Source organism: Urocitellus parryii, chromosome 8 (genome assembly GCF_045843805.1).
Source record: "Urocitellus parryii isolate mUroPar1 chromosome 8, mUroPar1.hap1, whole genome shotgun sequence".
Classification (NCBI taxonomy): Eukaryota; Metazoa; Chordata; class Mammalia; order Rodentia; family Sciuridae; genus Urocitellus; species Urocitellus parryii.
The window spans coordinates 50,044,829-50,070,730 of NC_135538.1; the positions used below are offsets into that span (position 1 = coordinate 50,044,829).

The following is a 25,902-nucleotide window of genomic DNA, read 5'->3' on the forward strand; positions in this document are numbered from 1 at the left end:
ATTATTATTATTTCTGAGTTGTAAGAATTCTTTATACATGTTAGATATTAGCCTCAAGTTACATATATTTTATAGATATTTTACCTTTCCACAGGTTGCCACTTTACTCCGTTTCCTTTAATGTACAATTATTAAGTTTGACACAGTCTCATCTATTTTTGCTTTTGTTGTCTGTGCTTTTGGGGTCAGATCCAATAAATCATTTCCAAATCCAAATGTCATGAAGTTTTCCCTTATGCTTTCTTCTAGCAGTTTTATAGTTTCAGGTCCTTGTTTAGGTTTTCAATCAATTTTGAGTTCATTTTTGTCTATAAAGTAAGACAATGTTGCAGCTTCCTTTTTTTTCATGTGTATCATCCAGTTTCCTATTGCTTTCATTGAAGAGACTGTCCTCTCCCCATCAGGGGATCTTGGCACCCTTATTGAAGATCACTTAATCATATGTAGAAGGGGCTTATTTTGAAGCTACATCCATACAACTTACAAAGATAAATGCAACTAAAAAAAAATCAGTTCAGAAGCCATTTGCATTTATCTCTAAAGTCTACTTTGAATGAAAAGTGCTTGTTAGCAGCATTGAAAGTAGTATTAGTGAGAAATCTCTCTAAATTTCTGGACACATATTCGATTTGAATATGGAGCACTGTGTGACAGACACAAAATGAAAATTTCTACATTGCCAACTCATGATTGTGGGTATAGAATTAACTTATTACTATGAAGACAAAACATAGGAAACTGTTCAGTGGGTTTCTTTAATATAAATATATTAAACTATCCACAACTAAATTTGCTTTCAAAACTTTGGTGCAAAACTAGGAAAATTCCTCTTATTTAAATTAAACAATGGTAATTAATACATAAAAATATTTTATATATTCTATACTGTGGCAATTTTCTATTTCCAATATGCCATATAATTCCATTAAATGACCTATCCCGACACACTTTAAAAAACTGTCTTGAATCTTTAACTATGCAACTGCTAAAACAGTGCCATTCAATAGTAATATAATATAACTCATATATGTAATTTTAACTTTTCTAGTAGCCACACTAAGAAAAAGGTAAAGTTAATTTTACTGACATTTTATTTGTGCAAATATTGCCTAAATAGTATCATTTAAATATAGATTAAGTTTGAAAAATATTTACATGTTTTACATTCTTTTTTAATTTTAAGTCTCCAAAGTCTAGTCTACATTTTACATTTATTGCACATCCCAATTTTACAGTTGACAGCTTCTGTATTGAACTTCACAGATCTGAAAACAACTTAGAAATCACATTCTGATTTCAGCCTTCTATCCATTCACTTCTTCTAATAAGTTTTTCATTAAGTCAAAATTTAAACTCCATAGAGACTTTTTGGCAGAACTGGGGATGGAGCCCAGGGCTTCATGTATGCTAGTCAAGTACTCCATCATTGAGCCACACCCCCAGCTCATGAGGCTTTTACTTTCTGATACAACCCGACTCCGACATCCATTTTCTCCAGCCCATGTGGAGAAAGCACAGAGTTTACTCACTGCCTCACCTACCAGACCATTTCTACAATGCTAGATCAGTTTAAAAACTCACTTTCTTCGTTCTTGTCCAGAACTATAAGCACTACTGAAGAAAGCCTGCTGACTGATGCCACCTCACATTTGACCCATTCATCCTTGGCTGGTATGAATAGGTCTTCAATGTTCCATTACATATGAGTCATTGTGTGCATTCCTAGTTACACTCACTTCCCATTTCCTCAGCAGACAGCTCAAACATATGTCATACTCTTGATGTCCCATTGTCCTCCCTCCCTTTTGACCTTAGCATATAGTCTATCTCTCTACTTCAGAAAAAACAGAGGTGACTTCACATGCACATAGGTGTCCCATTGACTTCTCAAGGCAAATTCCTTCCACCAGAGCTCTTCATTCCCATCCTCATTGAGATTCTTCAGTGACTTTATGTAGAGAGAACAGAGAGCCTTTAGGTTAGTGATGTAATTACTCAACTTTTTAAGGAAACTCTAATTACCATTTCTATCAAGAAAACATTTCCAGACCATAGGTTATGCATCTTTAAAATCAAATTGCATGAATTCTGTTATCTATTTTAGCCTCAGAGATTTAAACTCTACAGTTCCGCCAAAATACAAAACAAGATTTTTTAAGTGTTGAACAGATATAGAGGAAAGGAAGATAAGTAGGCATGGAACCAGGTGGCCTCTGTTCCCTTCTGGCTCTGCAATCACAGACATAGACCAGAACCTTTCCCAGATCCTGTCTTCTCATCCTCAAGGTTGAGATAATAATAACTGCTGAAGTGACTTCCTCTGAAAAATTAAGGGAAATAGCACCTGGGAGGGGAAACTTCTTCTAAAACAGTACATATGTCAAGCAGTCACTTGATTTCTGTTTGTTGTTTCAAACACGGAGAGAGAGGTGGTGGTGGTGGTCATTTCCTATTTGCAAGCAGATCCATTCATACCTTATTCCTACAAACCATATTTACTAGGTCCCTTTACAAATTGGCTTCCTGGCATAATTAACCAGCTAGAGACACTGGTGGAAAACTACAGTTGGAAGGAGGGGAGACACAAAGTATTTCTTCATCTTTTTCCATACCTCAGCAGCATTTTACATGGTTCTAGTTCCCTGCCACATACCACCTTTCTTAATGATACTGAGTCATTGATCACACAGACAAACCTTAGTTCTGAGTTCTACAAATACTACCATCCTTCTGTGCCTCTCTACCTCCAGGAGTAAACTCTTGAGTTTCCTCCCTCAGTTTATAATATCTAGTGATTCCTGTTTCCTGGTGTCTCACAAGCCATTGTCCATGGGTTGAGTGTGAGTCACCAAGCATCGAAGCCTAGTGGATAGAAACATCTTTTAACCAGTAGACATTTTCTCTGATCAACTGCCCAGAGACTGTGAATTTCTATCCTGCTCTGTCATGGCCCACATAGCACCTGAGATGGGTGTGTCCTGCCAAAATGTCAATCAACCTGCCGACTGCAAGACATCAGGAAGCAAGACTCTGCCCTTGAAACCTTATCCCTGCCTTTGATGTACCTCCTTAAATAAACCACTGGAGCCATCTTTCCTTTGTCTAGATCCAGCACCCATGTGGACAAAGATATATCAGGGGCTCTGCTTGATGTAAATACGTTTCTGACTATTTGTGTTTTGCTCTTCACTAATTATTTGAGACTAAGTTTATACCCTCCTCAGCAGGAAGAAGAATCCCCCAATGAGATGCTGGCCCTTGCTCCCGTTGCTGGTGAACCCTGGTGGACGCAGCCTTGTTTTGTCTCAGCTATCTCTGAAGAATAGGTGAGGACAGTACTGAAAGTTAGGAATGAACCAGTAAACCTATTTGGTTTTGATGGTCTAATTCTTACACTTTGTTATGTTGATTTCATGGCCTAACAGAAAGTTTCAACATTTCTCAAAGTTCTGAGAAATGAGCAAAATTAGGGATATAAAACTTGGTGAGTACAATGTACCACAGCTGGTCTTAAGAGCAAAGCCACAGGGTGAGAGCTACACTGCACCAGACCCACTGTATTTTATGATCTCAGGTTCAATGTTCCCACAGCATATCACCCTCAACTAAATGGCTTCCATTATTAGAATCCCCTCCCATCCTTGCAGGCCTTGTTCTGTTGATGTTAAGGTTTCTAATGCTAATTTGGACCACATTCTCCTCTCATATGCTGTTCAAAACAGGTAGAGGTACATGTAAAAAAAAAATGACATTTTCAAGAGATTAAAAAATTTTCTTGGACTTGTATACTGAGTAGAAATTCATGTCTGACATATCACATTACTTCTCAGAAACACTCTCTGTCTTGAGCTATTAGTGAGTTGCCTTGCCAGAAGGTCAAGTCTCCTAGAATGTCTCCTTAACAGTTTTCCCTGATCTCTTAACCTGTCTACTCCTGTGATCTCCTGGGGCAATGGCAGACATGCCATCACTACATCTATTTGCTTTATCAAAGATTCTGCATAGCTAGCAACTAGATGGAGATAGATGATAGATAGATTGACACTTATCTAGAGATAGAATAATATTATAGTTCATTCTAATATTTCATGCACAACAATTGGTATAGCAAAAATAATGCTCATAATTCTAACAAATATTTGTGAAAGTTAACATTTTTCTAAGCACCTTATTTATATTAATGCATTTAATATTCAAGACAAACTAATGGGTAAGAGGCATTATTTTCTCCATTTTAAAGATGAGAAAACCGAAGCAATTAGAGTAATTAATTTGAAAGTTATACTGCTAGCAGGTAATAGATTTGATATCTAAACCCAGGAACTCTGATGTCAAAAGCTGCATTCTTAATCATTTCCCACACAGATATATAGGTCTATTGGTAAATGTCTCTATAATTAAAATGTTAAAAAAAAATAGCACAAATAATTTCCACATTCTTTTTACATCTTGTCAGTCCCCTTAATCTGGAACAGTTCTTCAGCTCTTGTTTTTCATGACTTTGGCACTTCAATTCTGTTATTTTGTGGACTATGCATTTGGATATCCAAAATATTCTTGAGACTGGGAAAGCTAGGTATGTATCAGTGGAATGGCCTCTCAAACGAACATGAGGATACAACACAAATATACATATAAATCTGTATTTGGTGAAACACAGGGCCTGGCCTCTCAAGAGAATCCGTGGGCAGCTATGATGTGGTGGCAAGGCTTGGTTGTCACTGTCTCCTCTGCATGTCCTTCCTCCAGCAGGACTTCTATTTCAGAGCCCTGTTGGTTTGTAATGAGTCAGAGAAATATTTCATTCTGCTGTTCATCTACATGAATGTGATCTGTTAGAATTATGCCTTAAAACAAGAAGCATGTCAAGGAATTTAGTTTGTGTTCCTATATGCTTGTTCTGAACATTTCCAGTTAATTGGCAGCAGATGAATTTCCTGCATGGATAAAAACCATAAATGCCATATCTTTATTGATAGGGGTATGCTATGCCATGCCTCCATGTTTTACATTCCTAATTAAACAGTTATTTGCCAGTCTCAGGTTATTATCTATCTTTATTTGCTAGGTGATCAAGGTAAAATGCAAAGCAGTTGATATCACCTGTATTAATTCCTGTGCCAGATATAATTATCAAGATCGAATTTTTCCAGTCAACATGCCGAAAAATGAATGTAGCACTATTAAAGAAGGGAAGAAGGAACAAGTTTTATTAAATGTTCTATAACTCATACAATATAAAAATAGGTGTGTTTAAAACTGGTGGGTGCTGGAGGGTGACAGCTTTCTCACATAGTTTGATTAAAAAAAACTGACTTGGTTTTATCACAAAATCACTTAAAGCTTACACTCTCCGTTTTAGGATTTGATTATAGGAGTATTCATTCAGTATCAGAGAGCGTAGCTCTACTTTTCCACATTGATGGCTAAAGCAACACAAATACTTTGAAAAACACCAAAAGTTCTCACCCTTTTTGGCCTCCTGATCGCTGTATACTCTTAAAAGCTACTGAGAATGCCAAAGAGATTTTTAGTAGATTATAACATCACTATTTACCTATGGAAAATAGAAATTAAGAATATTTTAAAATATTTATAAATTTGCTTAAAAATAAAGTAATAAACCCGGGCAAATAGAACACCTTTGCATTACTATGAAAATATTTTTAGCATCATAGTTTCCCTGAAATTGTCTAATTAAAAAAAAAAAAAGCAGGGGTTGGGATGGTGCTCTTAAAGAAAATGAAAGATATAAACTACAAATAACTTCTTTCCTATTACAAAATACTGAATTTAAAATTAATTGTATATGTATGCTTTGCATTTAATCATTCAATTTTATCAAGTTTTTAACCTAAAATAAGTATATTCTTTCTTTGCTCATGATTTTAGGACAACCACCCTTGTAAATTTCCTGGATATTCGACCCATCCACATTCCCCCATACAGCCAATATATTGAATTTTCCTCATTCTATTTCCTGAAAGCATCATTTTTACACATGCCCCACCCTAATCCAACCAGAACTTGTGTTTAGCTCTTTCTGATGAATGTCACAGTTCTTGCATTACTCACCTCTTAGAATCCCTCTTCCTTAGCCACCACTGTTTTTCAACCATGAGCTCTTCCTTGGGCTGCATCTATCAAGTCCCACTCTTCTGTGAAGCTTTTCTCATTTAGTTAGTTACTAGTAAATTCACCTGAGCTCCTGCTAGCACATGTAATTGGTGGCACATTTTCTAAATCTTGTTTCTGTTCTTGTCCTTTCGACCAGCTGCCCGAGGAATGGTGCTCTGAACCATTCATTTCTGTAGCCGCTGCTATGTCTGCCTGGTCTACAGTTCCTCAAGCACTTATTGATTCTGAGTTTATACTCATCATAGTTTTCTTACAAATTTCACTCATATTCTTCAAATTCACTATTATACTATTTTAATGAAAGAGTTGCTGATCAATGCAGTGTCTTCATATACTTTGGGTAGTTGAACATAATCCTAATGTGAGGCTTAAAATGCTCTACCATTCAATAGCATTTGCTTTATTTGGACTGTGTGTGGATATATTTTAAGCAAAATGTTAATAAGGGAAGTTGCTGGAGGAAGATATAATGGATATGTGGAAAAGGGAAATGGATATGTGATAGTAGAAGAATACTATTATTTTTCTATTTTTATTTATTTATTTATTTATTTTTGGTACTGAGTATTGGACCCCATGGCAACTTGCCACTGAGCTACACACCCACGTCCTTTGTATTTCATTTTTCTATTTTGATACAGAGTCTCACTAAGTTGTTTTAGGGACTTACTAAATTGCTGAGGATGGCTCAAACTCTCAATCCTCCTGCATCAGCCTCTCAAGTTACTGGGTTTATAGGTGTGTGCCATAGTGCCCAGCATGGAACACTATTATATACACTTGAATTTATTTTAGACCTAAAGAATATGGAGAGAAATTTAGGTAATCACTAACTGCAAAATATGCAAAATACCTCTGCTGTAGGCCCAGGTAAGTATAAACATGAGGAAGAAACACACACACACACACACACACACACACACACACACACACACACATACTCACACAGTTTTAAAAAGTTATACACCACCATTCTTTTGTTAATTGCTGATATGCTATCTGCTTTGAGCTGTAAAATATCTTCTTTGAACACATCTTCTTTCTTCTTTGAACACTCTCCTAAGTAGTTTCTGGATACTACATTTAAAACCATAATTAAATAATCAAAGTAAGTTGGACCAGATGGGCTTGGTGGCTTGAGCCCTTTGAATGTACTATGCCAAGTGATTGTTGCTATATAGTCACTAGCCTGGCAATGACACAGATATATTCCTTGCAGGTGTTATGATTTTCTGGACTTTGATGTATATATGCCCAGGATCCTGTCCCTACAATATGTGTGAGCATGTTGCATGTTGGATCCTCAAAAATAGGACCTCCTGAGACTGAGGCAGGCATGCCAAGTGTTCTTTCTCCTCCCCTTCAGCCATCACTCCAAGCTAACCCCACAAATATTTGACCCTGAAATATATTTGATTTATTTTTTAATTATTCCCTCTGTCATTTAGGAAACAAGAAAATTTATTGCCATCATGAGCTTGAGGTATTCTTTCCTTTCTTTAAGCCAAAACCAGAATACATACCAAACCATGTGGAATTTAAGCATGACATTATTCAGAGCCATAATAGCATTTGGATCACTTATGTCTATTACCTGTCCAGGACGTGCCTCTGATAGTAATTACAGCTCTGCAGAGAATTCTATTGGATGAATAAGAAAAATCTAACTCTTCCATTATTTCAAATAACTCTCATTGCTGTGAAAAAACGTAAAAAGGAAACAAATAAATTCACTCATAAAAGGATCTTAAGAAAAGCCCAACTCTGCTAATTTAGAATACTATGGTCTATAATGTGATTACAGATTTATGAATAATATAACTATGAAGGAGACATTATGAAGAACCCCTTGGTATAACAGTGTTAGATGTCTTTTAAAAAAACATTTTTAATGCAGTTTTTACTGCTGCATTTGACGATGCAGTTTCCAGTGGAAGGAAAAATAGAAAGAAAAAAAAAATGCCCAAAACTGGTTGCTATGGCAGCAAGTGCAAAGAGTGAGTCTGAATTCTGTGTCAAGGTAATGAATTTAGCATCTACAGGAAAAGAAATGGATTTCCTGTCACACACTGTAAATCCACCACAGGAAATGAACACATTGTCGACATTTTAGGATGTTTAAAACCCATTTAGGAAGTGCAGAAGTGGTAGAGAGAGTGCATCAGATTTCCTCCAGAGGTTCAGCCCTTCTCCCTTAGTGTGTTTTCATCCTTGTCTATGACAGAGAGGAAAGAACCCTCAATACAGGTCTAGCCGTTTGCATTGGCAGGTCCCAAAGTGGTGCTGACATGGCCATGATTTTCCCTCTGGGTCTCATGGTTGCTCTGGACTGCTGGAAGCCTTCTCAGGGAATGTTCCTTGACAGGTCACTGCAATCTTTCCTTGACCCTTGATGATCGTCTGGTTCTCACTCCTGTCCACTGACATAGCCATCCTTCCATGTGGCTTCCTGAGCCTACTACTAGGTGCTCCCTCTCCCTACCTCACCAAGATAACTTCTCAGTAGTTTTGTCAATGATATGCTGAATATATCCTATATTGATTCACACATATTTACACCTATGTGTGTGACTCTAAGTGCTTTATTTTATTGAACTGAGGAATATCTATGATTAATACATGATTAAAGAAAGTATCAAACATTCACAATGATCCTAAGCAATGTTAACCTACATAGGTACGATGTAACTACCTAACTGGATTATGCATAGTTTAAATAAATTGCTTAGTAGACAGTTTGGGGGCAGATTTAATATGGCTGCCTCAATAAAAGTAAATCTCAGAAATTTAACACCCCCAAATGATTATTTCTTACCAACTGGAAGCTCTTCCTAAGATGGGTGAAGTAGGCTCCTCACCGTCCAGCTCTGCCATGTGGAGCACTTGACCTCCGAAGCTGACTTGGGAAAGACAGAAAATGCTGGAGACACAGCCTTGGAAGTGACATCCATCACTTCCAACCACGCCTCACCAGTCAGAGGCCCAACACAAGGCAAGGGACTGAAAGAAGTCCTGGAAAACACAGGTGAACAGGAGCAATTTCTACTGCCATAATTTTCTAATGAAGATGGTCTTTTCTATTCTGAACATGGAAGTGATCTTGTTACTGATCATGAAACATTAACCAAATTTGAGTAAAAGACAGAGGGGCTCCAAACTCTACATGAGAAAGGTGCAACCTTTATGGGTACCTGCACCGAACCCCTTTATATCAATATCATTACTACTCTGTGATTTCCTTATGCTTCACCTATTTCTCAGAAGTGTAAGGGTCCAGAAAAGGACCTTGAGAGAGAGATACATCCTGAGATTTAGTGAGAACATTTCTGTGAGAAACAAGAACAAGAGTAACAGTAATGATAGTCTTTCAGTGTACTTTCAAGCAAAATTAAAAGCTTCTTGTTCTCCTAGAAGCCTCTCCCTCACCTTTCAAGTATCCTTACTCTTAGTCTTCAAAGAGATGCACATGAAAGTGCTATTATCAAGAAAATCTTCATATCATTTAGCAGCCCAGTGACAGCATCCTGGTGTCCATAAAATTATAATGAAGTGCCTTCTCACTGTTGTTATTTATATTATCTCTGAGGAAAGAAAATGTATCTAGAATAAAATATAGCATCAAATCAAATACTAATCTAATTATTTATATTTCTGCATCAAACACTAAGTAGTGACTAAAACAAAGCAGAAAGATGAGTTGTCTCAGTCCACTTAGATGGGAAGCAAAGAAAGAGAATTCCCAAGTATAAACTTGGCCAAACCCTTTTGGAAACCAAACTTGCCTATTGCTTTAGAAATTAATGGACTACAGATGTTACTATATTTTAACAGCATCTTGTACCCAGATCAGAGAGTATGCATGATCCCAGCAGGACAGATGTTTTGTGCAGTCAGTGGAAAATTCAATCAAATAAGCCATAATTGCAAAAGTAATTAAAGTTCATTACTTACAGTAAATACACTCAGAAAACTTCAATAGCTAAGGAAAAACAACATTCTTCTTTTACTATCATTCGAGACAAAAAATTTAAATGAGAGAATTTGATCACCAGGGCAAGGCAAAAGATTCTTTTCTAGGTTAGGGATAAGTAAATATTTACAAAGAAGTTAATAAAAGTTTAAATGAAGATATCCAGGGGTGCTTCTTATAACAAACACTGAAGTTGACAAAATTATGGTCAGTGAATATTGCCAAACACAATTGATGACAGATTTGGACATGTAATAAACTTTAAAACTGTTATATAATTTCAAAATTGTACCTTTGGGAATATTACATAAGAGGCTGAAACATGGTAGATGTTGCCAATTTCCTCCAAGCTCAATAGCTAAACTTTTACAATAGGGCTGAAAGTCTTTGCAGGTTCTTTGACCTCAAAAGTTCAGAGAAGTTTCAACAAATAACATGTTTTGTTATAGTATAACAATAACTAGTATTTTAATTGACTTCCTATGTGTTTAACCCTATGCTTAAAATTTTACAGCAATCCAATGATCTATGTTGTGTCACTTTATTATTTTACACATGAAAATGAGATTTAGAGAGGTTAACTAACATTCAAAAACTAAACATAACTGATGAGAAGCCAGGCAGGTAAACTCCAGGGACCACACTGCAGTCCTTCACTATACTGTGTCTTAAGGTCAGGATCCTCATTCATTTAAAAAGGTTCTATTTCCCATAGCTATTTAAAGTACCTACAACATTTGAAAATATCAGTTTATCCATGAATATCTTAAAACTTTTCTTAAACTATTTATATTTTTCTGCCTGTAATGATTGCTACATAAAGTATCCTTTTTAATAATAGTAATATTTCAACTTTCAAGATTCAGAGAGAATCTCTTTGTTGTACATGTTCTCTATTTGGGGATAGGCCCTCATTCATTCTTGTGTTTCTTTTTAATTATTTTCTGTTAAGCCCTTTTTTATTTTATTTGTATCAATATGAAGCCCCTTTATCTGCTTTATCCAGTTGTCATTTTTCAAATTATTCTCTGTGATTTTATTGTTCTTTCATTCCTTAAGGAATGGAAAATCAGAATTACACAAATTCTTTAACTTTGAATAAGGCCAAGTTGAGGTTTTTAGTTTTGTTTCTTTCCTGGAACTTCTTTTAATTACAACAACACATTGAGTTAGGAAAATTGAGAAATAGGCAGTTTCTTCTTCCTCAATCTTCCCTGAGCCATAATTTATAATACCTTTACTTTTCATTAATGTTTGTACTTAAAGTATAGTATTAACATAAAAGCTTAAAATTTTAAATATTGCCATAGTAATTTTTAAATGCATTAAAACAACTGTTTTTAAAGAAAATTCTTGCTTTTGATGATATTATAGATTATTCTTTCAAATTTATTTCTCACAAGGTAGCTTAATAAACCCATGGGGGTCAAGCAATATTATTCCTTAAGCCAGGATCAGATAGAAATATAGAGAGCCCAGGCTCAGACAAAGAATTGTTCACAAAGACTTATAAACCAGAATCATAGAATATTCTTCCATCTCTCCCTCCCAGTTTTGCTACTTTTATCATTCAGGCAAGCCATGTACCAGGATTGTGACTGGTCTTATCCAAAAGTCTTAGCAACTTGATTTCAAGACACATCACAATTTCAATCATTTGGGCACTATGGCTCCAGGATCCCATACTACCTGAATGTTATGTGATCCTGGGACATAAGAATGTGATGTGGGATGGGAGTAAGGATCTTAAGGTGATTACCTGTCAATTACATTATCAACTGGGAAGCCAATTTGCACAGCCTGTCTAAAATGATTTTGATTTGAGAAATTGTCAGAGAAGTAACCAAATAGAAAAAGGTGAAAGTTTGAAAGATTATTCTCCTCTTTGTAGTTTACTTCACTTTTGTTTCATATTTGCCTACCATATAGAATTAATAACTAGCTTTTATAATCAAACCTCTATAAACTTAAAGTATTCCTATTTTATGCTAGCCATTAACTGTGAGAGTTTTCAACCACTTGTTAATAGTAATCAAGTACTAACTTGGAAATGGTTTTCTTTTTATGAAATAGAATACCATATGACATTTCTTCTCACATTCTAATGTTCTCTTTTAAATGGGTAAGGAATGAGTGATATTTTTAATTTGTTCTTTTCAGTTACACATGACAGTAGAATGTATTTTGACATATCACATATACATGAATATAACTTCTCATTCTTCATTCTTGTGGTTGTACATGATGAGTTACAATGATTGTGTATTCATATATTAAACATAGAAAAGTTATGTCCGAATACATTCTACTGTCTTTCCAAATCCAGTGAACCTCCCATTCCCATCCTCCACTCCCACACCACCCCAGACAATTGTGAGTCAACATCCATGTATCAGAGAGGAATGAATGATCTTGAAGATACCCTGGGAAGGAGTCAGGCATATGAGTATCATACATTGAGTGTCAGTTGATAAAAAGACTAAGAACTACCACTGCAGAGAATGGCATTTTCTAAAATGCATGAATATGTGGCTGTCAATCATTATTTTTAAAGTATGTTATATGTTAACAGTGAGAGATTAGATTAGGAGTATGCACATTGACAGAGACATAAAGACATTCACAATAATTCTCATGAGGTACCACAATTTCATAATAGCTTTTCTTTATATTATAAGGTGGATAAGCAGATATAAGCATACTGTAGAGAGGTGGTAAACTCTACAAGATCAGATCTCCTTTGTTCTGATCTTTTGTACTTCCGGGAACCACTTATGAAAACACGCACACTTGTACTCACCTCACATTATTTGTATGCAAGCTTTTTGTTATCTCAAGGAAATTCTGTTTATAATAAATATCCCTTCCAAAATCTTTCCCACCAAACTGAATATTCAATAGGAAAAAATGGGGATTTTAGTTCTTCTGAAGTTAGAAACATGCTGATTTGAATTACTTTCTTCTCTTTCTCTCTCACTTCGTTTCCCTCTTGCTCTTTACCTATCTGAACATATCCAGCCCTCTCACTTGGGAAATTTCCATCTTACATGCTGTCTTAGAGGCTTTAAAAAAACAAAGAAACTTAACTATAACTTCTTTCCATTCCCATTTCCATTCCCAGCTTCCTTTCCATCCCTAAATGTCAGTGCCAGGAAGAAAATAGCATCAGTTGCTGTCTAAGCAGAGCCAGGAGTCAATAGTAGCCCACGAGCTTTCCATGGGAAACCATGTGGAGAAATGCTCCCCAGGACCCCAAATACTGCTCAGCTCACTTTTCATTGCATCTCCAGAGTCCTGTTCCTGAATGCCTCAAGACACAGCGTGGCCCCAGAGATCTCTAGAATCTTCAAGGGGGAAAAATAAATAACTAAAACTCAATTTATACCAAAGCTGTAAAGTTTTTTGGCCTTTGAAATCCAGCTCTCAGCACATTGCCTGGCACATAGTAATTATTCAAAACTGCATGCAGAACTGATATTAACTTGGCTGAAAAATATTCTCTCTGGTTTACCCCTTTCTAGCTTCCTAGCTGCATCTCTTGCTTGCCTCACACATGAACTTTTTATCCCAGCTATACTGAGCTAATTAAAAGCTTTCCCCAATTTGGTCCTGCTTGCCTAGTGTTATATCATTGTTAAATACACTGTAAGCAGCTGAAATGTCTGTCTTCTTTTATTCCTGGCTTTTAAATCTTACTTTCTCATAGCAACGTAACTAAGGCATCACCTCTGCCGGGCTATCTCTACTAACAGACACAGTTTGATTCTGATATTCTCCTCCCTTCCTGTGGTACCTTACCAACACTCTCTCACATTTCTCCTCAGTGATCTGTAATCATTGATTCACTTACTTATGTTTTTCATTATGCTTGGATCCCTGTGAGGCTGAAGACATTGTCACAATCATCCTTTCATCTAAAGCAAAACCCAGTAACAACATATGAAGAGAGCTTGATAAATGTCTGTTAGGAAAAAAAAAAGTAGAAATTCTTATTATATAACTTGACATTATTAGATTCACTTTTTAATGTAATTTTATTTCCCTGTTCAAAAAATAAGTTTCTTTTATAAATATGTAATATACTGGCCAGCTCTATCTTAAGGAGTAGACAATGTCATTGCAACATTTTTCTATTAATATTATTTTGATGGGGTATACTAAAATCCAATAGAAAATATTTCCTTTTTAAGCAATTGTGAATTTATTCTTTCTTTAAGGCATAAAGATAAATGACAGATATACATAATATGGAGAGTTTGATGAAGGCAGTCAAGCTTATGATTGAGGTTGTAAGACAATTTGGAAAGATTAAGAATACCATGCTAGGATAGGCAGAACTAACATCATCAAAATGGCGATATTACCAAAAGTTCTCTATAGGTTTAATGCAATGCCAATCAAAATCCCAATGGCATTCCTTGTAGAAATAGATAAAGCAATCATGAAATTCATATGGAAAAATTAAAAACCCAGAATAACAAAACCAATTCTAAGCAGGAAGTGTGAATCAGGCAGTATAGCGATACCAGATTTCAAACTATATTACAGAGCAATAGTAACAAAAACAGCATGGTACTGGTACCAAAACAGGCAGGTGGACCAATGGTACAGAATAGAGGACACAGAGACTAATCCACAAAGTTACAACTATCTTATATTTGATAAAGGGGCTAAAAGCATGCAATGGAGGAAGGATAGCATCTTCAACAAATGGTGTTGGGAAAACTGGAAACCCATATGCAACAAAATGAAACTGAATCCCCTCCTCTCGTCATGCACAAAAGTTAACTCAAAATGGATCAAGGAGCTTGATATCAAATCAGAGACTCTGCATCTGATAGAAGAAAAAGTTGGCTCCGATCTACATATTGTGGGGTCGGGCTCCAAATTCCTTAATAGGACACCCATAGCACAAGAGTTAATAACAAGAATCAACAAATGGGACTTACTTAAACTGAAAAGTTTTTTCTCAGCAAGAGAAACAATAAGAGAGGTAAATAGAGAGCCTACATCATGAGGACAAATTTTTACTCCTCACACTTCAGATAGAGCCCTAATATCCAGAGTATACAAAGAACTCAAAAAATTAAACAATAAGAAAACGAATAACCCAATCAACAAATGGGCCAAGGACCTGAACAGACACTTCTCAGAGGAGGATATACAATCAATCAATAAGTACATGAAAAAATGCTCACCATCTCTAACAGAGAAATGCAAATCAAAACCACCCTAAGATACCATCTCACTCCATTAAGATTGGAAGCCATTAGGAAGTCAAACAACAACAAGTGCTGGCGAGGATGTGGGGAAAAGGGTACTCTTGTACATTGCTGGTGGGACTGCAAATTGGTGCGGCCAATTTGGAAAGCAGTATGGAGATTCCTGGGAAAGCTGGGAATGGAACCACCATTTGACCCAGCTATTGCCCTTCTCAGACTATTTCCTGAAGACCTTAAAAGAGCATACTACATGGATATTGCCACATCAATGTTCATAGCAGCACAATTCACAATAGCTAGACTGTGGAACCAACCCAGATGCCCTTCAGTAGATGAATGGATTAAAAAATGTGGCATTTATACACCATAGAGTATTACGCAGCACTAAAAAATGACAAAATCATGGAATTTGCAGGGAAATGGATGGCTCTAGAGCAGATTATGCTTAGTGAAGCTAGCCAATCCCTAAAAAACAAATACCAAATGTCTTCTTTGATATAATGTGAGCAACTAAGAACAGAGCAGGGAGGAAGAGCAGGAAGAAAAGATTAACATTAAACAGAGACATGAGGTGGGAGGGAAAGGGAGAGAAAAGGGAAATTGCATGGAAATGGAGGGAGACCCTCATTGTTATACAAAATTACATATAAGAGGTTGTGAGGGGAATGGGAAAATAAAGAAGGAGAGAAATGAATTACAGTAGATGGGGTAGAGAGAGAAGATGGGAGGGGAGGGGAGGGGGGATAGTAGAGGATAGGAAAGGTAGCAGAATACAACAGTTACTGATGTGGCATTATGTAAAAATGTGGATGTGTAACCTATGTGATTCTGCAATCTGTATTTGGGGTAAAAATGGGAGTTCATAACCTAGTTGAATCTAATGTATGAAATATGATATGTCAAGAGCTTTGTAATGTTAAAAAAAAGAATACCATGCTAGATGTTCTTTGAATTCTACAAAGAAGAACTATGCAAATCCACCATCTATTGTCAAAGATATAGTTAAATAATCATTGAAACCTTTCAACACATTGTTTTTCAGAAAAATAAAAATCATTGTAGAATACAAATAGCATTAAATTAGAACACAGAAGTTGTTTATCGCTTAACCTGTTCAGAATCTCACTTTTGTCACCTATAAAATAGAGTCCTTGGACTCCCTTCTAACCAGTGCACCTAGTTCTGATTAACAGTAGCTTAAACACGTGCTTCTTTTGTTGTTGAGTATTTTTCATGCCACAGTGAGTCTAGTAGTGGGCAGGCTGGGTATGAGGCAGCTGTTGCATTATGCCATCCAGGGCATGGGTCCTGCTGTTCTGCGGAGCTATCCTCAGCATGCATCCTCCATACTCCTGTTTGCCAAATGTCTACCACACCTAGGAGAATAAAGATTGCATTCCAGAAGGAGAAAGGGGGAAAGAAAAAGAGGGCAAAAGCTTTTCCACTAAATTTCTTTCTCTCGAAGAGTTTTCTGGAATCCTTGCTCATGGACTCCTTTTAATTTTATTGTCTAAAACTAGGCCACATATTCAACAGTAGCTACAAAGGAAGATGGGGAAATAAGCTTTTTTGGAGGTGTCGGGGAGCATTACTAGGGATTGAGCTCAGAGGTACTGAGCCACATCCCCAGCCCTATTTTGTATTTTACTTAGAGACAGGGTCTCACTGAGTTCCTTAGTGCCTCATTTTTGCTGAGACTGACTTCGAACTCACTATCCTCCTATGAGGATCCGGAGCTGCTGGGATTACAGGCATATACCAATGCGCCCAGAGGGAAGTGAACTTTTTGGCTGGGCACATTTCTGTCCTGCAAGAAAGTCATGTCTATTAATTAGATGTGGGGTAGAGACAGCAGTATCTTCTACCCAGTTATAATGCACTCCATCTTCATTCATGGTACACCTGTTTCTTTTGAAATCTGTATTGTGCTCCGACGAGTCAGAGTGCATGTAATTGCAACTATAACTACTATACAAATGAAAAAGTGCTTTATAGGAATAAAAAAACTAATGGAAAATTAACTTCCAAATTTACAGGACTTAACTATTTAAAAGATATACAAAAATTTCTGGGAAAATAGGACATTAGAATAGACTAAATATTTCAACTGAAAGATAGTCAACAAACAAGTAAAGCAGCTATCTCCCTATTGAACAAAGAGAGATAGAGAAAGAGAGAGAGAGAGAAAGAGAGAAATGAAAGGAAAGGAAATACAAAGGAAATAAGGTAAAATAATGATTTTCTAATAAACTGAAAAATTTTTACAACAGACAATATCAAGAGTTGTGGATGGTGTGGAGAAGCAATCAACCTCATAAATTCCTAGGGAGATTATAAATTAAAACACCATTTTTGGAAGAAAACAGGAAGATATTTATGAAACAATTTATATACATATGAATTCAGATATTGTACTTCAAAGAATCTGGCTCCCAGTCATATTCTTACAAAAGAGCTTATATATGCATGCACCTGCTAATTTCAGCATTTTTTGTAATGGTGAAATGTTGTAAATAACTTAAATATCCATCAAAAGGGAAAGACATTTATAATGGTCTCTTGATTTGGAGGCATCTGAAACCTTTAAAAAGGAATTAGGGGGATATCCATGCTATGGACATGGGCAGGTGATATAAAACAGATTGCTAAGTAAAAATTAGAGAGAAATATGAATAAATTTATACTATATTATTTAAAATATAGGCAAGAAAGTAATCTGGGCAGTTGTGTGTCTGGGTGGCTATATGGTGTGTATATGTAAAGGACTGAAAGAACAAACAAACTTAACAGTGGGGATCACTGGGCAAAGGGAGTGAGATATTGGAAATGAGGGAGAATCCCATTTACTCTGTCTTGTAGTATTTTTTCATTTTTAAAGCAATGAAAGTACTTTTAAATAGAACAATTAATTTTTAGAAAATGTTTTAAGTTGGAGAGTCTAACATCTCAATCTGGGAAACTTCAAGGAAAGGACCTCGTTAGCACAGTGAGCAGCATATGATGTCATCCCAGCTCCTTGAGAGGCTCTCTCATTTAGGAAGCTCACTGGAGCCTAGGAGATCAAGGCCTGTGGGAGCAGCACAGCAAGATATTGTCTCAAAAAATAATCTAAAAGAGAAATAATATCATGAAGCCACCCATTTCATGCAACCCAACTGTTCAAGAAGAGGAAATCAAGGTTAATGCAGAAACCACAGCCATATCCAAGAAGACTGCCCAAATCAGCATCTTGAAGCTATTTCCCTATATGTTCCTCCAGTAGGTTTATATTTTCTGTTGTTACTTTTGTGTATTGGATTCACTCTTAGTTGAATCTTTTGTACAAAGGGAGATAATGGTCCAGTTCCATTCTTCTGCTATGTCTAGATGTTAGAAGAAACTGTCCTTTTCCCATTGTCTGCTCTTGGCAACTTTGTTGAAAATCAGTTGACCATAGATGCATAGGTTTATTTCTGGGCTCTCAATCCTTATTGCTTGATGTGTCTGTTTTTGTGCCAGAATAATGCTTTCCGATTACTATATCTTTGAAATATACTTTGAAATAAGGGACTCGATGCCTCCAGCTTTGTGCTGTTTTGTTCAAAATTCCTTTGGCCATTTTAGGTTTTTTTATGATTTCATACAGATTTTTGAATTGTTTTTATTTCTTGTTTATAACTCCAAAGCACAGCCAACAAAAATGAATGTAAACAAATGGAATTGTATCAAACTTTAAAGTTTAAAGCAAAGGAAAAAATCCACACAGTGAAGAGAAAACCTGTGGGATGGGAGACAATATTTCAAACCATATAAAATTTATTTTTGGTATGGAACTAAAATCCAAACTATATAATATCTTCAAATAACTCAGCAACAAAACTAACAACCCAATTGAAAAAATGAGCAAAGGATCTGAACACATAGGTTCTTTTATATTTTATTCATATTCTCAAAAAAGACATATGGAAATATGCTCAAAATCACCAATTAACAGGGATATACAAATAAAAACTAGAATGAGATATCACCTCACATTTGTTAGAATGACTATTATCAAAAAGATAACAAGTGTTAATGAAGATAGGGAGATAAAGGAATCCTGGTATACTGTTGATAGGGTATAAATTTGTACAGTCATTAATGAAAACATGTGCAGCTACCTCAAAAAGTAAAAGTGCTGCAATAAACATAGAACTGCAATATCTCTTTAATGTACTGATTTCCTTTACTTTGGATATACCCAGAAGTAAGATAACTATAACATTTGGTATTTCTATATTTTATATTTTGAAAAATCATCATACTCACCTGTACTAGTTATCCTATGTCCTTTGGATAGCAGTCATTCTTACCGAAGTGAGACACTATCTCACTTTGGATTTAATTTCCATTTTGCTAATGGTTAGTGATATTGAGCACTTCTCATGTAACTATGGGCCATTTGTATGACTTCTCTTGAGAAATGTCTATTTAGATCTATTGCCCACTTTTTAATTAGGTTATTTTTATTGAAATTCTGAAGTTCCGAATATATTCTGGATATTAACCCATTATCAGAAATACAATTTGCAAATATTTCTCTTATTTTGTAGGGTTTTTTCTTTGCTGAGAGAGTTTCTTAGTGTGTTACAATTCCATTTGTCTATGTTTGCATTTGTTTTAGGATCCTATCCAAAATAAAACAAAACAAAACAAAAAATCCTTGCTCATTCCAATGTCCCTAAACATAAAAATATGGAATGTTTCACAAATAGTTATGTCATGTTTGCCTGGGGGCCATGCTCATCTTCTCTGTATCATTCCAATTTAGTATATGTGCTGTGAAAGGAAGAACTGCATGATTTCACTTACAAAAATAGTCTCAAGATGCCCAATTCATAGAGTAGAGACTAGAATGGTGATTACAAGGGGCAAGGAGAGAGAAAAATTCAAAGGTCAAAGGGTATAAAGTTTCAAATAGATGAAAGGAATAAATTTAGTGATCTATTGCACAACATGGTGACTAAATTTAGTGATCTATTGCACAACATGGTGACTATAGTTAATAATAATGTACTATATATTTCAATGTTGCTAAAAAGTAGACTTGAAATAGTCTCATCACAAAAAATAAGCAGATGAAGTGATGAATATGTTTATTGGCTTATATAATAAGTCTTTGATATCATAAATATATATGCCATAAATATATATAATTATGATATGTCAATTAAAAATAAAATACCTTTAAAAAAGAAAGAAGGAAACCAAGCACTGGCTATTGTAGGCAGAATTAGGCAAATCCTCATGCTCCCCAAAACAAGGATGGGAAGGAATTTCTCTCTCTTTTTTTTTTTTGGCTTACATTTATTTCAGGACCCATAACTGCACAGATGGTGGGTGAAAGAAAACATGACAAAAATGTGTTCAAATTTTCTTAGGAATAAAAAAATTAAACAAAATCCCTCTGAGTTAGTGCACAGCATTAAGCACTAAAGGCAATATTAAAAATCATCCCTAACATCATATTAAAATATTAGTGTAATCAATGAGCCTCAAATAGTTGGTAATGTGAACATTTTTAAAGAAAATATTATCACTCCATAAATTACTCAAGTATTATTCGAATATCAGCAAAGAGTTAATGAGTTCAATTATGCCTTTTCCTAATGTACATCTTAGATCTCCAAACTTTGATTCCCATCAGCTTACTCAATATATGAATAGTGTTTAAAGATAATATCCACTTTTTCTTGTCAATTTGTGTATGTATGTATGTATATATATACACACACACACACACACAAACACAAATAGAAAATATTAAAACAAATATCACCCATATAACTATGTGAATTGACTGCTACATTTAGTCCTTATATTTTGTTCATTAAAGGAAATAAAAGTTAAATAAATTTATCTTTCTCTGGTGGTATTCCCTGCCTTATTTCTCCCTAGAAAATAATTAACCAGAATTCAGTACTGTATGTGTATACATAAGTACGTATGTTCAAAAAAACCCCACACACACATATAAAATTAATTCCTGGCACTTAAAAAATAATTGCATCATACATTTTTGTATTTATGTATATTCGTAATTATATATATATATATATATATGTGTGTGTGTGTGTATAATTAAATTTTTTTAGTTGTTCATGGACCTTTATTTTATTTATTTTTGTGTGGTGTTGAGGATTGAACCCAGTGTTTCACACATGCCATACAAGCACTCTACCACTGAGTTACAATCCCAGCCCCTGTAATTATATTTTTATCTTACAAAAATGTCATTGCTAAATATTTTTGTGCAACTTATATTTTTATTCAATATTATTTTCCTCAAATCTGTGCATGTTCAAATAGACCTCATCATTGTCGCAACAATAGCATATTTTAAGTTTATTTTCAATGTATTACATGTTAAAGTATGTCATTATTTTTAAAGAGTTTATGTACAAATGCCTTTTTTTCTACATCCCTCATCTCCCTTTCTTTCTAGCCCTGTATCCCAACACACACACACACACACACACACACACACACACACAAATGAGCTTTTATTTTTGGACTCTAAACCCCCAAATTCTGTTGGCAAATGTCCTGAAATCAAGCTTAGCTTTCTGGCTCTTAGTGTACAACAGACTGAGATACAACAGGGACAGGAAACACCTGAACTTTCTGCAGGTCCCTTTGGGTACATTAATTAAATATACTCAGAAAATGTTTGCAGCTGAGTGTGGATATGTAAAAATTTAGGGCCTATGTTTAGAATGTCTTGTTCATCTTTGCAAAGGCACAACAATCCCAATGACACCTTAGGAACAAAACCTTAACAGATAGGGTGGATGAATCACCAACTTAACAGGGTGTTTCCATGGACAATGCTCCTCAGCTGTGTGATTTGGAAAGGAAAATAAAAAAGAAGGACAAGCACATTAGAGAAAACTGAGCTCTCTCAGAAAGCTTTACTGCTGGAATTGAGATTGTTTTAGATGAAAACAAGCTGCAGCCTCCCTGTCTTAGTTCCCATATCTTCCATTTCTGGAAGTAATTAGTTTTACATTCTTTTCCTTCAAACACATACAAACACACACCACGCACTTGCAATGCATATCTTCAAGGGCAAACTGTGAGTCTGAATATTCCTAATAACCATATTTCTATGAGTAAGATTGTAGGTACAAATATATTGTGACAGATCTGTTACTGCCACCTAATTTATGTTTCAGAACTGATTGTCAAATCAATTTCAAATAATTAAAAGCATAGGAAAAAAGCTCAAACTGATTTTTTTTTCTATTCCCCCTGGCAATATCATGATGTATAGACTAATAATTATGTTTGTGTGACTTTATCACAAGGTTTTTATTTTGTATAATTTATATTAGCAAAACTGTACCACATATACTGTTAAAAAAAAAGAAAAGCAAAAATGATTCATGTTCTCAGGGTGTTTACATTCTCCTAAGTAAAATGTCACAGCAGAAATAAAAGTAGCATAGATTACAAATAACGTTCTAATAAGGAAAAAGGGAAAAATTTTACCCAGGAGGAAAGACACACAGCTAGTAAGAAAGTGGGGTTCTATCAACAATACTCATCCTGAAGGGAGGTGCCCTGAGACAGGACAGGCTGAAAGGCTTGAAATTTTAAAACCTTAGCCCCACCCTGACTCTGCCCTTACTAACTAGCTTTATCTTACAAAGTTGCCAGTGAAAATTTGCTGATATACAGCATGGCCTTGAGAACATTCCAGTTTTTCAGTTTTTGTTCTCCTCCTGCAGAAGAGGATAAGAGATGAGGCTGGGTCCCACGGCACACACCTGTAATCCCAGCAGCTTAGGAGGCTGAGGCAGGAGGATTGCAAGTTCAAAGCCAGCCTCAGCAACGTTGCCAGGCCCTAAGCAATTTAGAGAGACCCTGACTCAATTTTTTACAAAAGGGGAGGTGAGTGGTAGCTGTGGTCAAGCACCCCTGGATTTAATACCAAGTATGTGTGTGTGTGTGTGTGTGTGTGTGTGTGTGTGTGTGTGTGTGAGAGAGAGAGAGAGAGAGAGAGAGAGAGAGAGAGAGAGAGAGAGAGAGAGAGAGAGAGAGAGAGAGAGAGAGAAACAGAGACAGGGAGAGAGATGATTTATAGGGTTCTTGTGAAAAACAAATAAAATAATATATATGAGTTTATAGTAAACTCTATAAAGTACCAGAAAAGTATTGTTTATAATTTTCTGATAATTTTAAAAATAAAATGACAAAAGATTTTAAGCTTGTACATCATAATATGAAGGTCACCCTTCTGTGAAAAAGAAGTAGGCCTAAGATTGGGAGTGGGAAAAAAAGAAACAAATTAGCTTGTTACCTCCCTTCCTTTACCCCACTGATGGGAGTTACCTGACCTTAAAATCCTGTGACTTCCTTTTGTATAGGTGAATGGGACTCTTCCTGGGAGAATGAAGTATACCTCACTTCCATGCTCAAAATACACCCCCAAATTGAAGTCAATAAGTAGGTCCTCTTATAGACCCAGAGCCATGTTTTATAAAATGAGTTGACAACTGGGTTTTATAAAGTTGTGAAGTTTTCTGTTATCTGAAAACCCCATGCTGGGCCAAACTCCATTGTTAGGTTTAATGGAGGAGTTGAGTGTCCATTATGTGCAATTTCCTTCTTCTGTGAAAGCCTAAGGGGGGGATGTTCAGATCTGGGAATGAAGCACATCCCCATTATGACAGTGATCAAGAGGTAAGAAGGAACTTGCTCTCAGAGAGACCATTTATGGTCTGAGAATAGGATCATTCTGACCATGTGGCATTGACCAAACCTGAACAAAATGTCAATACAGGGATTGTGTGAAGATCATAAGTCAGAATACCACATTTCATGTGCTAATCTTTTCATGACCCTCTCATTGTACAGCATTTCAACGATTGTGTATAGAAAAGAAACGTGACTAAACCAAAAAGAGAACAAAAGAAAGAAGAAGGAAGGGAGAAAACAAAGGAGGGAAGGAAGGGAGGGGGAAAGAGGGAATAGAAGAAGGAAGAGAGGAAATAAAGAAAACTTTGAACAAAAAGAACAAACCTGGAGACACCACACTCTCTGAATGATATATGCTACAAAGTTGTAGCTAACAAAAGAATGTAACAAACGAGTGTGGCAAACAGTGTAAAAATATTCACATTGATTAAAGGATCAGGAGTCTAGAATTTAACCTATAAATTGTGGTCAACTGATTTTCAACAAAGAGGTCAAGAACATATGACAAGAAAAAGACATCTATTAACTAAATGATGCTACAAAAATGTCTCTATCTACATGCAGAAGAGTGAAAACAAAATTTATCTCACAATTTCTAAAAGAATAAGCTCAAAGTCGCGCAAATACATAAACATAAGACCTAAAACTATAAAACTACTCAAAGAACACATAAGGGGAAAACATTGGAGAATATGTCTGTGGATCCAACATTTAGAAGTTCTCATGATTTTCTTGAAAGACCTGAGTTTGGAATGCGTGCAGAAGACCAACTTATAAATGTCTAATTTCAAGTTTAAAGTTTCAGGAAGATAAAAGAGAGTAAGCAAAATAAAGGACAATGCATAGTGCTCAATCCCTCCTGGAATATTTGAGAGAAACTATTTAACAGAGTATTTTACTATCAATAGCCTCTCTGTTTAAATACAAACTGTATCCATTTTTGGTCAACTTTTTCACTGCTGTGACTTAAAGACCTGATGAGAACAACTTTAGAGAAGGAAAAATTTATTTGGGGGCTTACAGTTTCAGAGGTCTTACTCCATAGAGGGCTGGCTCCTTTCCTCAAGGTGAGGCTGAACATCAAAGCAGACGAGTGTGGCAGAGGGAAGCAGCTTATGCTATGATCAGAAGGCAGAGAGAGAGTCTCCACTCTCCAGATACAAAATATATACCCCATAGCCACACCCCCAATGCCCTACCTCCTCCAACCACACCTCACCTGCCTTCAATTACCACTCAATTAATTCCATCAGGTGATTAATTCACTGACTGGGTTAAGGCCCTCACAACCCAATCATTTACCCTCTGAATGGTCTCAGCATTGTTTCACACAGGAGCTATTGGGTGACACCTCACTTCCAAACCATAACACAGTATTAAAAGTAACGCTTTGGCCGGGCATGGTGGCACTCGCCTGTAATCCCAGTGGTTTGAGAGGCTGATACAGGAGGATTGTGAGTTCAAAGCCAGCATCATCAATGGAGAGGCGTTAAGCAACTCAGTGAGACCTTGTCTCTAAATAAAATACAAAAAAGGGCTGGGGATGTAGCTCAGAGGTCGAGTGCCTGAGTTCAATCCCCCGATACCAAAATAAATAAATAAATAAAGTGACACTTCATATCTAAATCCACTTGGCTCTAGCTACTTGCCTGTCTTCTCAAACATGCCAATAAAATTGTTCAGATTGCAGCAAAAAGTTTAAAGATCAATAAGGCCCTATAAATCTCCATGATTAAACTCTTCTTAATCTAACTAGTTAAAATTTTTCAATCTTTTTTTTTTAAATTTTGTCTTTCTCATAGTTATGACAGTAGCATGGATCTAACACACTTATCATTATAACATCGTGCAAGA

General features: G+C 35.8%; 1 non-coding gene across 1 annotated transcript; it reads right to left on the reverse strand.

The window, feature by feature from the left end:
- Positions 1–20,037: 20,037 nt before the first annotated feature.
- On the reverse strand, positions 20,038–20,143 carry LOC113187341 (U6 spliceosomal RNA). Its single transcript, XR_003301407.1, has one exon. It is a non-coding gene; the product is annotated as a U6 spliceosomal RNA (small nuclear RNA).
- Between the last annotated feature and the right edge of the window lie 5,759 nt (positions 20,144–25,902).